This window comes from Eublepharis macularius, chromosome 4, assembly GCF_028583425.1.
Source record: "Eublepharis macularius isolate TG4126 chromosome 4, MPM_Emac_v1.0, whole genome shotgun sequence".
Classification (NCBI taxonomy): Eukaryota; Metazoa; Chordata; class Lepidosauria; order Squamata; family Eublepharidae; genus Eublepharis; species Eublepharis macularius.
In genome coordinates, this window is record NC_072793.1 from 180,055,072 (window position 1) to 180,068,571 (window position 13,500).

Sequence of the window (13,500 nt, forward strand, 5' to 3'; positions counted from 1 at the left end):
AGGGAGCACGCTTCCCAGCAGCTGCTCTGGGCAGAACATAATGCCATGGGTGGGTTGCTGAGTGGGTAATGGTGGTGGCTGGGCAGCCAGTGTCGGAGGGATGGCACCATTTCACTGGTACCTCAAGCAATTGCGTAGGGCCACGTTGGCTGATTAGGACAGCCTAGGCAGACCCACCCTTGCATGGGCCGATTCTTCTACCGAGAGCTGATCGACTGCAATTCTAATTCTAGTTGGACGGTGGAAGCAGAGAGAAAAACCCAGTTGTAAAAGTGAAGGAGAAGGAAAAGACTGGAAAGAGAGGAATTCCTTCTCCTGGTCTAAATAACTGAAAACCAGGATCCACGGAGCAATTTGTGCACCTCCAGGGGTTTCCCTGGCTTTTCTCAGATCTTTCTCAAACCTACTGTGCTCCAAACCACTGCAGTAAAATGTGGGTAGCTGCCTCGTGGGTGGAGAAATTTAGATTTTCTCACCCACATGGTAACCATTTTCCTTGATCCTTTGGGGCAGCTATTTCCTTCCTCTGCCACCAGGGGGCTTTTTTGTCTTTTAAAAAATTGGTACTAGAGTATCATTATATGGGAAGTTTTCTGAATTCCCAGCTTTCAAGCCTTTGCTTTTTGTAAAATCAAAAAGAGTCCAGTAGCACCTTTAAGACTAACCAATTTTATTGTAGCATAAGCTTTCGAGAATCAAGTTCTCTTCATCAGATGCATGATCCGATGCATGATCCGATGCATGATTCGGATCATGCATCTGATGAAGAGAACTTGATTCTCGAAAGCTTATGCTACAATAAAATTGGTTAGTCTTAAAGGTGCTACTGGACTCTTTTTGATTTTGCTACTACAGACTAACACGGCTAACTCCTCTGGATCTATTTGCTTTTTGTGGATCCATTGTGTGCTATGCACCCATTTCTCATGTGGTCTGTGCACCCATGAAAGCCTCATTCTTGGGGTCACGCAAACGAGTTACCAGAGAGAAGCAGGTAGCGCCTGCTGTGTGGAGAATCTCTCTAAGAAGGGCAGTTCTAACAATTGCCCCCTCTCTTTATGTTGGCTGATTTAAAAGGGGGGGGCTCTGATGTTATTAAAGAAGGTCTGTTTCAGGAAAGCAGACTGTAAACTCTCAGAGGCTGACGGAAGTGGCTGTGAGAAAGAAGAAGGGAAATTGTGTAGGACAGAGGCTACTTGTTGAGGTTTAGCAACTTGAGAACAATGCGAGCGGTACAAGTGCCTGAAGGGTCAAACAAAGACTTGAAGGGTCTTTCCCGCTTCAGTACCCCCGCTTCAGTACCAGAGGACATTTCTTTCTACGCTCTGCACTTGGGGGAGGAGGTAGAATGTGTTCCTATGAGACCTTTCCCTTCCATTCCTCCAGCCAGAGAGGAAACCACTCTGTCCTCCAAAGGACCCCCTGCAGTTTGGGAACATAACCCGCATTCTCTCTCCCCCCTGACTCTTGATAAGAGTCAAGTTTATATGCAAAAGGAGAAGCCACCCTCAAAAGTGACAGTTCACTTTCCATTCAACTTGAGTCGCCCCATCAGCAGAAGGAGCGGCAGCTGTCAATCTTGCATCACCTCTGAAGGGAGAAGCACTCCTGCCTCCCACAAGAGCCCCCTGTTTATCCAGAGCCTGTGCTAGACTTGAGTCAGCTCTGAGCCAGCTAAGCTGCCCTTCCAAAGCAATCAGCTACCACTCTGTCCCACCCCCTTTCTCTTTTTCAGAGTCTCTGTGCAGCAGCCCTTCCCCTGTTAATACTGCTTCAGCATATTGCTTGGGTAACTAACAGTGAAACCCTAAACTGGATTACTCCAGTCTAAGCCCTTTGAAATCAATGGTCTTAGACGGGAGCAACTCTACTGAGGATTTCATTGTAAATCCTCTTCCTGCTGCACACAACAGGCAACTGGCTGTTAATTGGAAGATATTAATCCTGATGGGAAAGTCAGGACTACTTCTGCAAAGTGCTGAATGTTGCACTGCTACTGGCCTATCTCTATGGGCTGGCCCCCTTCAGAATCACAACACTGCTCTGTTCGTAGGGGAACAGACAGAATGCATTCAAATGAGATCTCCTGGAATTACAACTGGTCTCCAGGCCACAGAGATCAGTTCACCTGGAGAAAATGGCTACTTTTGGGGGTGGGCTCCATGGAATGATGCCATGCCAAGGTTCTTTCCCTCCCCAAGCTCCACTTTCTCCAGGTTTCACCCCCCCCCCCCCCCAGATCTCCAGGAATTTCCCAACTTGGAGCTGGCAACCCTAATATCTCCCCCCCTCCTGCCCGACCTACCATGTTTTATAAGGGAAGCTCTCCCTTTCTTTATCAATTCCTCCCCTCCCGTTCTGGCCACGTTTCCTCCCAACCTCACTAAATCCTTTCCTGGACATTGAGAGCCTCGCTACAAGTGACATCTTCCACGCAAACGGCACTTGATCATTTTTGCAAGTCTTTCTGGGTACTGAAGTCCCTCTCCCACACCCCTTTTCCTTCTGTTCCTTCCCCTCTCCGTTAGCACGGCTGCCTGAAGAGACGGAGAAAGCCTACGACAGCAGCTTTTGCAAATCGTCTTGCTGGGGGGTGGGGAATGCTCTAGAGAAAGCTGACATGTCGGTGAAGTCCTTCCCTCTCTGTTAGAACTGTTAGGATCGCTGCCTTAAAAGTCAGAGAAAGCCTGCGTTTGCAAATCGTTTCTCTAGTCGCAAGCCTGCTCTCAATGATCTTTGGGAGTGGGCAGCTGCAACTTTCTTAGCTTTCTCTAGAGTATTTCCCCCCCCCCCCTCCCCAAGCAAGACGATTAGCAAAGTTGCAGCGGGCAGGCGTCCAGGGTGGAAGGCCTCTGTAAGTGTGTGTGTGTGTGTGTGTAAGAGCTGTGCCAGTTGTGGGTTTTTAAGCCCCTTCAAATCCACACCTGTCATGTCCCAAATCTTTGAAGAAGCCTTAAAATATGGCCCTCTTATTTTTAGGGCATCCTGTAATATGTAGGAATATGATGCATCTGACAAAGAGAACTGTGATTCTCGAAAGCTTATGCTACAATAAAATTGGTTAGTCTTAAAGGTGCTACTGGACTCTTTTTGATTATGCTTCTGTTAGTTAGTTATCAGGTTCAGCTCCAAAGCCTATAACTTCAAGGGCAGATGCAGGGTCCACGTTCCTCACCAGGACCAGCTGTCTCCGTATGTTCTGCTGCATGACTGAGGTGAACAGCTGCCTGGGCAGAAGCCTTCTTCCTTGCGGTTCCCACTCAGTGAAACCTCCTCAGAAAGGCTCCTACAATTGTATCGTTCCACAGAACGTGGTGAATGGAATGGTTTAAGAGGGCATTTTAATAGAGGGAACAGGGTTGTGGTTTTAGAACAGACTCTTCTGGACCCCTCTGGCCAGGCCTGATTCAGATATTTAACGAAACAACACCACTTCAAGTCAATTTCTTACCGTCCTCTATATGACAGCCCTTCAAGTACTTGAAGATGGTTATCATATCACCTCTCAGTCATCTCCTCTCCAAGCTAAACATACCAAGTTCCTTCAACCTTTCCTCATAGGACTTGGTCTCCAGACCTCTCACCATCTTCATTGCCCTCCTCCAGACATGTTCCAGCTTGTCTATATCCTTTTGAAATTGTGTTGCCCAAAACTGAACACAGTACTCTAGGTGAGGTCTAACCATAGCATGCTTTGATGACAAAGCGTGTCAGCTTGTAATGAAGCCACAGGATCGCATGGCTCTGAAAATTCCACCAATTAATAGTAATTATATTAATAAGAATACAAGGAAGAACAGGTCGTGATTATAAACACCAGATTTGTTATGCACTAGCACTTTATAGGTCCTGATAGGAAGTCTGAATGAAATTATGAATGAACTAGAGAAGAAATACCCTTGTATTTACTGAATGGCAATTGATGTTACTAGAATACACTTTGAATGGTTTGTAAGAAATTGACTTGAAGTGGTGTTGTTTCGTTAGATGGTTACAAATTTTTGCTTTTGTTACTTGATCCTGAGACCCTCCTTATTTGACTGATTCAGATATTAGCATGTTCTTAAGAAGCCCTAACCTTTCCTGTATCTTTTAACTAACGGCCAGAGCAATACTCAGTAATGGTTTTAGTATCATTAACGGGTATAGGACACAAGCAGGGCTCATTTGGAGGCGGAACGCATGGGAATGGCGTTCCTGTAGATCTGAAAAGAGGTCACGTGGGTTTTGGCCCTCCCCACGTGATTCCTTTCCCCCCTGGCTGTCCTTCTTTAGCAGCAGGCAGTAGCAGCTGCACCACCTCCTCCTCCTGGTTTCCCTGGTATTAACTGGGGGCGGGGTGGGGGCATGGGCCATCCTTGAGGCTGGTAAGTGGTGAGGGCTCTCCAAAGGAGGGTAAGCTGCTTTAAATTCATTCTGCTCTGCTGCTTTATTTTCATTTGTGACTCGTGAGAGAGAAGGGGAGTGAGTGAGTGCTAGCCAAGTGGGGCTGGACTCCAAAGAAACTTTAGCTGCTTTGAATTCATTCTGCTCTGCTGCTTTATTTTCATTTGTGACTCGTGAGAGGGAAGGGGAGTGAGTGAGTGCTAGCCAAGTGGGGCTGGGCTCCAAAGGAACTTTAGCTGCTTTAAATTCATTCTGCTCTGCTGCTTTATTTTCATTTGTGACTCGTGAGAGAGAAGGGGAGTGAGTGAGTGCTAGCCAAGTGGGGCTGGACTCCAAAGAAACTTTAGCTGCTTTAAATTGCTGCTTTATTTTCATTTGTGACTCGTGAGAGAGAAGGGGAGTGAGTGCTAGCCAAGTGGGGCTGGACTCCAAAGGAACTTTAGCTGCTTTAAATTCCTTCTGCTCTGCTGCTTTATTTTCATTTGTGACTCGTGAGAGAGAAGGGGAGTGAGTGCTAGCCAAGTGGGGCTGGACTCCAAAGGAACTTTAGCTGCTTTAAATTCATTCTGCTCTGCTGCTTTATTTTCATTTGTGACTCATGAGAGGAGGGGAGAGAGAGTGAGTGAGTGAGTGAGTGAGTGAGTGAGTGAGTGAGTGAGTGAGTGAGTGAGTGCAAGCCGAGTGGGGTTGGGCTCCAAAGGAGCATAAGCTGCTTTGAGTTCATTCTGCTTTAAGGAAATACCTGGAGATTTTTGGGGAAAGGGGCCTGAGGGGTGGATGTTGCCTTCTGACACACTTCCAGTGATGTCAGGGGGTGTGGCATATGCTAATGAGATAGGCTGATGAGTTATGCTAATGAGTTTCTACAGTTCTTTTTCTAGGAAATGACCCCTGGACACAAGTAAGGAATATTACAGAACCGCTGCTTCCATTCTAAGCTTTTATTCCAATATCATTATTCAACATTTTCATCGTTACATAAATCAACAGAAAACCATACCATCCATCATTGCTACACGGATTATTCAAAAGGAGCAATTACACGAGGTCATAAAAGTTTCTTAACCCAAAAGTTGAGCAGATCACAACCAAGAAGCCCCATCTAAAAACAAGATCTGATAAATCCGCCTTCCCATATTTATAGGATTTGAGAATCTTTTCTCAACAACAACTAACCGTCCCACTTGCTAAGGGTGCCCATTCCTGGCTAACTCATTATTTTAACTTCAAACATCATACAAGGTCATCTATACTTGAAACAACTTCTTAAAGCATACAATATTTGTCCATTCATACTTTTTATGTTAACAAAGTCTGTATAGAAACAGTGATTACAAGATTCTCATACGCATGAATATCTTTTGGGCCCACAACCAGTACCCCCATCCTTAATGCCTATCTTCATTCCAGTGAAGTGGACCGTTCTTGTCCTTCTCAGATGTGTCGATGCCCCTGAGCCTCAACACAGAGGATCTACTGATATGGGCTAAAAGGATTTGAGTCCAGCTGCACCTTAGAGACTAATCAGGTTTTCAGAGTATAAGGTTTCGAGAGTCAGCGCTCCCTTCTTCAGACATGAGTAGAAATGGAGATCCCAGAGTCTTTACATCTCAGCCAAAGGTAGGTGGGGTGTTACAAGGGAGGGCATCAGAATGTAAAAGTACATCGCATCTGATTAAGGCAGAAATTGGCATCTGTACTGAAATAAGAATACCAAGTCTCTGATCAGCCCTGTAGGGAGGGAGCCAATTGATCTGAATGAACTCCATTTCTGCAATATTATGTTTTAATCTTCCCTTGAAGTCCCTCTGTTGGAGGGCGGCCACTTTTAGATCAGCAATGGAATGTCCTGGGAGATTAAAATGTTCTCCCACTGGTTTTGAGTGTTGTGATTTTTTTTTTTTTGGTTTATAATATTTTATTAAATTTTCAAAAATATACAACTTATTGCATAGATATATAAATTGAACAAATGTTTGGCATTACAAAACCTTATAGTACATTAAGCATGAAATATGAAAAATATAAAGTTACTATTAACATCATCATTGACGATGATTATTAATACTACTTCTGCCAACAAGATAGCTAAACTTCCAAATCCAGATAAGAACATTATAACGAACTTTACCGCATCCAAACTGCTAAACATAGATAAAATTAAATATTTTGATATGTAGTTGTTTTTTTTGAAGAGCAAAGTGTAAAGACACTTATATTATTACCAGATCTACTAAACTGGTATTAGAAATTGAGAATTAAATATTTTTGATACGAAGTTGTTGCTGAACATGGATCTATATTGGTAAGGTATTCCATAAAAGGTAGCCATTGTTCAGCAAAGTTTGTTGTTTTCAGGGAGCATTGTGATTGTTGTATTCTATCTGTGACTTTTTCCATTGCCATCTGATACCATACTTTCACAAACCACAAAATTAAGCTAGGAGGATACGATAATCTCCAACAAGATGCTACGGATGCTTTAGCAGCAACTAACAGTGACGTAATTAAATCCTCTCTAATCTGTGGTATTGTAGTGCTCTGCCAAATATCTAAAAAAATAAGTTCTGGATTTAAAGGGATTTCAAAATTTGTTAGAGTCGCAATTTGATGCAAAACAGTCTCCCAAACGTTCTTGATATATGAACACTGCCACCAGCAGTGGGCATAGGTACCAATCTTGCCACATTTTTTCCAACATAATGGGGAGTTCTTCGATGTCATCCTAGATAGTTTTAGGGGTATAAGGTACCAACGAAGAGTGTTGTGATTTCTAATATCAGATTGATGTCCATTCACTCTTTTGAGTAGACTGTTTGTCCAGTGTAGAGAGTCCAGTGTACAGAGCAGAAGGCCATTGCTGACACTTAACAGCATACATACCACCAGAAGATGAAAAACTGAATGGTGGACCTAACAACTGGTGGTGTTAGGTCCACTGATCATGATATGGGTTAGATCGCTCTTCTGATGGACAAAGGGCCATTGAATGGTATTTCTAGTTTGTCTTTCAGCTCTCTCCAAGGCTGTTCAACTCTGGGCCATTTCTAGCCATAAGGCCAAGTAAACCCTATTCCTGCCTGCAGAGAAATCCTCTATGATCCTCTATGAGTTACTTAATGAAATCCAGCAACGGTTTCCTTATATTTCTGGCTATATTTATTGCAACCGTATTGAGCAGTTGTGTGTCAAAAGGTCCAAGGGAGTCGGAGAAGCATTATGCTGGCAGACCTGTGTGAACTCTTTGGTGGAAATTAAGGTATCCACTAATCTTGAAGTTTTCTGGTGGGAAATAAGGTTTCCCTTCTGACTGTAGCATTTCCAACACTCCAGGCATTTATAAGGTTTCTTTCCTGTGTGAATTCTTTCATGGCTGCATCCACTATCACTGAAGCTTTTCCACATTCCAGGCATTTAAATGGATTCTAACCTTTATGAATTCTTTGGTGAGACGTAAGGTTTCGCTTCTGACTGAAGCATTTCCCACAGTCCAGGCATTTATATGGTTTCTCCCCTGTGTGAATTCTTTTATGGCGATTAAGGTTTCCACATTCACTGAAGCTTCTTTCACATTCCAGGCATTTAAATGGCTTCTCCCCTGTATGTATTCTTTGATGGGAAGAAAGTCTTTCCCTCCAACTGAAGCATTTCCCACATTCCAAGTATTTATATAGATTTTCCCCTGCATGAAGTTTTTGGTGGGATACAAGGCTTCCACTGTGTCAGAAGGTTTTTCCACATTCCAGGCATTTATATGGTTTCTCCCCTGTGTGAATTCTTTGGTGAGAAGAAAGGCTCCCACTCTGACTGAAGCTTTTTCCACACTCCAGACATTTATATGGTTTCTCCCCTGTATGAATTCTTTGATGAGAAGAAAGGTTTCCACTGTGTCTGAAGCTTTTCCCACACTCCTGGCATTTATATGGTTTATCCCCTGTGTGAATTCGTTGATGGACAGTAAGGCTTTTATTATCACTTAATACTTTTCCACACAGTGAGCATTTATATGGTTTCTGCCTCATGTGAATTCTTTTATGGCGATTAAGGTTTCCACTCTGATTGAAGATTTTTCCACACTCCTGGCATTTATATGGTTTCTCCCCTGTGTGAATTCTGTGATGGGAAGAAAGGCTTTCCCTCCGACTGAAGCCTTTTCCACACTCCAAGCAAATATATGGTTTCTCCCCAGTGTGAATTCTTTGATGGGAATTAAGGTGTCCCCTCTGACTGAAGCATTTTTCACACTCTGGGCATTTATAAGGTTTCTCTCCAGTGTGAATTCTTTGATGGGAATTAAGGGTGCCACTCTGACTGAAGATTTTTCCACACTCCAGGCATTCATATTTTTTCTTTCTGTTACTGGTTCCCCAATGCATATTAATATCTGATTTTTCAGAAAAATTTTCCCCACTTGCTGTGCCCTCATTTCCATTGCCTTCTATGTGCATTTTTTCAAGAAGCGGAATTTCATGAGTGTTTTTACTTTGTAATAGACCAGAATTACTCTTCCTTTTAGATGGATGTTTTCTCTCCCCCTTCCTTAGGGTATTACAATTTTCAACCTTCCCTTTCACATTCGAATATGTATCCTTATTTTCCATCACTGGATGCTCAGAGGTTTCATTCATAGACCCCCACATGCCTCCTGCAGAAAGAGAAACTTAGTGTGATGATAGGACCCACACTATCTTGTATCATTTACAACCTATCTAGATCAGAGCTTCCTCCTTTGTTTTGAGATGGTGGTGTTTGCACTCTGGGAACGCTCAGGGGTTAAGTTCACACAGTCTGTTGCAAGTTTCCCCTCTCGCTTCCTCTATTCCTTCAAAATTCCACACTGACTAACCTGGCAGAGAAGCCATTCCTATGGTAATAACTGGAGCCCAAGAGGACAAAAAACAAACAAACAGGGAATATACAATGGAGAGCATCCCCCCACCCCACCCTGCCTTTGGGGCTCTAACTGAGCCTTTTGTTTTAAGTTTCTCTTTTCCTGACTTGGGCAGCCAGGAGAAATAGTGCTGGTGGCTGGACTGCTGGCACTGGGTGCTCAGAGCTGAGTGGTGCCCTTCCCCTGGCACCCTGGGAAATTGCCTAGGTCCACCTGGGGGCTGATTAGGGCAGCCTCCTGGCTGAGGGCCAGACCTGCCTTGCTGTGTCCATCAGAGAGAACAGAGATCTACGGGCAGATGAGCAGATGAGAGATGGCAGCCAGATGAAGAAGGTAACTAGACTGATTTTAATCTGAAGAACAAACCTGGAACCAGTAAGGCAGATTTGCCTTTCTCTTTAAACACATCACTTAACCTTCCCAAGATGAAAGAGAAAACTACATTGCTTTCAGTGTTCATAACCCAGCCAAGCTCATTGGAGGAGAGGGTCAGACTCTGAAGAGAAACAAGGCCACAGAAATCCACCAGCCCCTGGGAGGAAGAGCAGGCATCGCACAGCCCCACAACAGATCGAAGCAGCTACCTGCCAGTCCCTCTTCTGCATCAGAGATCAGGAGAAACGGCTCTTCTTCTCCTTCCAGCCTGGAAATGAGGTCAGGTTTGGCAATCTCAGGCCCTTTTATGGGGAAAAAAGAAACACAAAACTGTGACTCTTATGTGTGCTCCTCAATTAAGCAATTTCAAACCAGGATTCCTGCTCATACAGAAATTCACAACAGACAAGTAATAGGGGCAGGGTGGCACAGGGCCATATTTGGAACTGGCAGTTCTGTGCCTCCTCCCTGCCAGGATGAGACGGAAATGCCATCTGAGAACTAAGCCAGTGGCTGAGAAGCCAGCAGAGTCCCCTCCGTAGCCGCATCTCAAACCAGGTAAGACAAGACCCAGAGTGGGAGGAAGCCCCCTGCTTAGACCCTCCCGCTTTCTCCATATATTAGGCTCACTTGGTGCCACTTCTGCTTTTAGTCCAGACACAGGGATGCCAGAGCGGGGGGGCTCCTTCTCCACAAACCTCCCCCCCCCCCCACATCAGAAGATCAGAGGAGGGATCACAGAGAGTGGCAGAGATCAGCCACTGGGCCTGAGCAGACAGCCTGACCACGTCCTCCCTCAGTAAGGAGTGACTGTTCCCTACAGGGAGGCAGCCCAGGAGAAAGGGATCCTCACCCAGAGAGGCCACGTGCCCAAAATTCTCCAGCATGACCTCCTTGTACAGGGCTCTCTGCGCTGGGCTCAGCAGGCTCCACTCCCCCTTGGAGAAATGCATGGCCACCTCTTCAAAGGACACCAGACACTGGAAGAAGAAGAAAGTTTCTTTATAACCCTGGAATGGTGGTCCATGAGAATCCAAAGGGTTAATGGTGCATACTGGTTAGAGTAAAGGAAAAGGAAATGAGAGGACTGAGTTTGAATCCCCTCTCTGTCATGCATGTTTCTCCGGGGACGTTGGGTCCTTCATAGTCTCTCAGCCTAACCTACCTCATAAGACTGTTGTTGATACAAGTTAATAATAAAATAATTTTTAAAAAAAATAAGACTGTTGTTGGGAGGGATAAGTGGTGGAGAGGAGAACAGTATGAAAAGCTGTTTTAGGTCCCTGATCAGCGAAAAAAAGAGGTATGTTATTTAAAAACCAGAAATAAATAAATCATAAGAAAAACCAGGGACGGCAAAACCAAAGTGGAACAAAGAGGGGAGGAGACCCCCCCCAGCCCAGTCTTCCTTGGGGTACGTGAGGGCCGAGGGGCTCTCCTTGTCTGCAGGGGGCCAGCAGCCAAGTGAGGAAGAGGCCCGAGATATCCATGAAGAGGGGCAAATCCTTTCCCTGGGGACATTTGTAGCGCAGTATGGTTTTCTCCTCTGAACATGCCATCCTACACAGCGGGTGACCATTTCCCTCCTTCCATGTGGGCAGCCTCAACATCTTGTGGCAGCAGAATCAAAGGGAAGGACCCAATCCGCTGAGCCTTGCAACAGAGAAGGACCCCTTCCTCACATCTGTGTGTGCATCCCCTCCTTACCTGAGCCGGCGGCATGGCTGGTCTTTCCCTTCACCACACAGAGGGGACAGCGGAGAAGCAGCCAAGGGGGTCTTTCTCCTGTTTCCTGGCAGGATGAGAAAGAAAGAAAGAAGGAGGGAGAGAAATGCCTTTTGCTGCACACAGATTTCTACGCCAGTCCCTTCAGCGCTGCTCTCTCTGGATTTGCTTTGGGGCACAATTCAAGATCTTGGATCCCGAGTCTTTGGCCTGCTATCGCTCCCTCCCTCCAGCCATTCTTTACGGGGAGAGGTCCCACCTTCCTTATCCATTTGTCCCCCTCCCCTTCTGGCCATATTTTCTCTTAACCTCACCCAACCCTTTCCCAGCTGCTGAGTCCCTGACCCTGCCGGAAGCCACAGCGGTCCCCCCTCCCCTCTGAGGGAAGACAAGACCCTCCAGCCTTCCCCTCACAACTAGGAGGAGGAGACGGGGATGAGGTGGGGGAGCTCTGAGGTGATGGGAGGGCCTGCCTGATTCAAGGCAGCAGGTGGAAGGTCCTGGGGGAGAGTGGCCCTCCGGTTTAACCAGCATGAGGTGGGCTCTAGGGGGGAGTGGGTCTGTCTTCCATGGCTGCTTAAGGACTCTCCGTCTTTCCCTCCGCATGACTCGCTGCCACTGCTGTTAGCTTAACTTTACCAGAGGGCAGACTCCATTTTCTAGGCCTAAGCCCCTGTTAGAACCAAAGCAGAGGCCCAAATATGGCCCCTCCCTTAAGGCAAGGGTCCGGGGGCTACACAGCGGGAACATTTCTGCCCTCTGATTGACATGATGTTTTTCTGGGGCAGGAGGATTTGGGCAGAGGGAAGCATCCCAAAATGTGTTCTTCTTTGTGCAATCTCAAGTGAAGCCACCTTGAATCTACGTGTGGAAAAAGCAGGGGGACATGCCTGGAAACGGCTCAGGTCTCTGCCAGCTCTTCCTGCTGTTTACGCAGATTCAGCCTGAGACTTTGGTTCATCCACGTGCCAGGCAGTGGCCGTTTCTCTTGTCTCCTGACCCCATGGTTGATTATCTATGGGACCTTGGAGGGAGAAGCCCCCTTCGCACATGCCCAGAGGATGAAAAAAGCAGCCAAGAAGTTACAGGAGATTGATCAGAATGGCAAAGCAGAGGGAGGGTGGGGGATTGGGGGGCATCTAAAGTGTTTTCCATTGGCGGGGGGCAGGCTTGGTGCTGCTGGAAGAGCCAAGACAAGGCAGCAACAAGGAGATTTCCGCATGGCAGGTTTCCCGTATATTCCATGCCCGATATTCCGATAGCACCCACCACAGAATGCCCCCCCCCCCAGATTCTTTTAAAATCAGGGAACTGAATTGGTATATCTACGGTGTCCTCATGTTATACTGTGATGCGAATCAAGTTCTTTGAATTCCCAGCTTTCCCTTTTTAAACAAGGAAATCTCCGGCCCTCTTCGGTGTGAAAATAACAGAGAGGAAGGCATGTTTCTGCAAGGAGAGGGGCTAGAGATTTGCTTTTCCAAAACGCCAAATTGGGGGATTCTGAGAAGCTAATAGAGACATTGTTATAATAAGAAACAATTGAATTTTAAAAAACTCCCCTCTGGCTTTTTCAGACGAGGAATTGGCAGCCACGGAGGCAGGGGGAATAGGTGCAGCGTGGATGGGAAGGAGGAAACCCAAGCTTTCCCATCCACGAGGTAGAAATCTAGTTTGGCTGGGCAGGGAGAGGGGCCAGGTCTCCCATCAGCTGCTGGCCGGGGCCCCCACCTCCACCATGGCTCAATCCTGCTGCCCCCCCCCCCCCCCGCCACTGCTTTGCAGAAAGGAGGAAACTCCAGGATGGTTTAGAGGAACCTCAAAGGGTCTGCTATCTAGCTTACCTCTCCTTGGGGTAAAGGGGGGGATTTCCCCTCTTCTCCTCTCCTCTCCACCCCCAAGCAGTTTCTGCTCTCCACTCCACGCGATTTGAACTCACCAAAGGCGTCTGGGATGGAGCAGATGAAACTCCCGCATTTCAAAGGAGGGAGGGGGTACGGCAGGAAGTGACCTCACTATCCCCCCTCCCCACTGCCCGTCTAGGAGTTGGGACTCTCTCACTAACCCTGTGCTTGACTCGTCCTCCACCCCCCGCCCCTGCCCCGTCTTGCTTTGCGCTCCTC

At 46.4% G+C, this 13,500-nt stretch overlaps 1 pseudogene; it reads right to left on the minus strand.

Annotated features, from left to right (window-relative positions):
- LOC129327968 (zinc finger protein 850-like) overlaps nt 1-13,500 on the minus strand; it is a 63,467-nt pseudogene that overhangs the window by 29,593 nt on the left and 20,374 nt on the right.